Source organism: Diplotaxodon limnothrissa, linkage group LG18, assembly GCF_057381915.1.
Source record: "Diplotaxodon limnothrissa isolate DT_005_m linkage group LG18, D_limnothrissa_male_GT1.1, whole genome shotgun sequence".
NCBI classification, from domain to species: Eukaryota; Metazoa; Chordata; class Actinopteri; order Cichliformes; family Cichlidae; genus Diplotaxodon; species Diplotaxodon limnothrissa.
Window position 1 is genome coordinate 23510882 of NC_140613.1, and position 1971 is coordinate 23512852.

Here is a 1971-nt window from a genome sequence, read left to right on the forward strand (position 1 = left end):
GTTTTCAGCTACACAACACTGGTCTTTTTTTTTCTTTTTCTTTTTTTTTTTTAAAATTGGAAAAAGAAAAAATTCCTTTTAAAATGGTCGGGTACAAGGACTGGACTGAAAATGATTTTAAAAAAAGGAGCCAACGCCCCCCCCCAAAAACTTTGAAAAGACCTTCAGAAATCATGGAGAACTATTGCTCCAGAGCACTTAAAGAATTACAAGAAAGTTTGTCTCCTTGGAAGCAAATAATTAAGAAAAGGGTGCACGAAGTAAGAAAAACTATAATTTTTTTTGATACAGTACTGTAAATGTGCAAATATTATTATAGGAGGACAAATGACAAGTGCAACGTCTTGTAGTCTTGGACTTTCCAGTCCTCTGGAAATTCATTTATTTCAAGCACTGTTGAGACAAGAGAATAACAGACAATGTCACACCAGTCTGCACCAGATACCCACATGGTAGGCATTTCACAAAGGGCAGTTTGCCACGTAGAGACAAGGGGGTTGAGTGGTGATGGTGGTGGGGCACACCAATACAAAAACACAAGTGAAAAATGTGAAGGGTGGGGGCTGTTACAGTGAATTTGTCATACACATGAACGCACAAGCCGATCAGAGACAAGGAGTTCACTCTGACGCTTCATTTGATGCAAAATGGGCTGCTGCTCAGACCTGTGCCTGATTTATAAAAGTTTAACAGGGTGACCCAACAAAAGTCATGGGATACTACAATGAAAAATAAAGCAATTCAACACTAAGAACATATTAAAATGTATATTGCATCAGAAATTTAGTGATAAAACGCACATACACACATTTCTCCCTAAAGTACAGTGAAAAAAGGTCTACGTTTTCATTCACACAACATAACCTTTATCCAAGGTTCAATATGCTGAAATTCTTTGAGAAATCCTTATTTAAATCTCCCTTGACTGCAAAACATAGATGTGAACCTTCACAAAAAGAGGAACAATCAACAAATTCCTCTTCTCTAACCACTTTGTTTGATTTTTTTTAGTTGCCAATCCAAACAGTTCTTGGGAGTAAAACAATACTACTAATAAAACAAAAAACAAAACAAAAACAAGAACAGGATTAGAATTTTTTTTTTTAAAGTAAAAACTAGTTAAAGAGTACATAATGGAAAACCAAATACCATTTGTTTATATCTCACCGTAAAAAACAAATTTTTAAAGCTGAAAGCCTCAAATTCAAGAATTCAAGGCCTATCCAACAAAACTTCCAAGCTCTCAAACAGAGTAAAACCGTGGAGATTTACTGGGATGTAAAAGATGCACAACTCTTTACAGTCAATCGCAACTTGGGATTAAAGCCATGCCACTTAACTCACATCTTACACGAGTCCATCCACCCTTACATTTCACTGATAGCTGTTATAAGGTCCACCATTGTTTATATGATATACAACAGCATAGGTAATTAGTACTGCAACAAGACTGTTTCCATATCAAAATATACAAAAAGGAGATTACCACTGAATCATTCCTTCATCCACCCAGGGCCTCAGGTCTGCCTCTCCTGCGCCTTCCCTCTCTTTTTTCCCCATACAATAATTTAACAGATTCCACTGAAGTCCACCCACATATTTGCATTGAAATGTAAACATTCATCCATAAAACACATAAAAAAACAAAACAAAAAAAACAGCCAAGTGAGCCAGATTTGTTTGTTGCATCCACTGTACAATTTCTGAATCCCACAGAGAAAGAGATCACCCTGAAATATAAATGTACTCTCACTGTTACACGGCAGCTATGACTTGTGCAAACACTTCTGCTAGACTACGCTTGTAAGGAGCTGGACGGAGGTTAGGTTCACAAAGGTATCGGAGGTCGGATGCAGCAGCCGGGAAGGTAGCCACTAAGCTTTATCTACACACCTGCGTGTTGATCAGGTTATAATTTAAACAACTTACAGACTGGTGGCAGCACGGATACAAAAACCCCAAAAAAAAAAC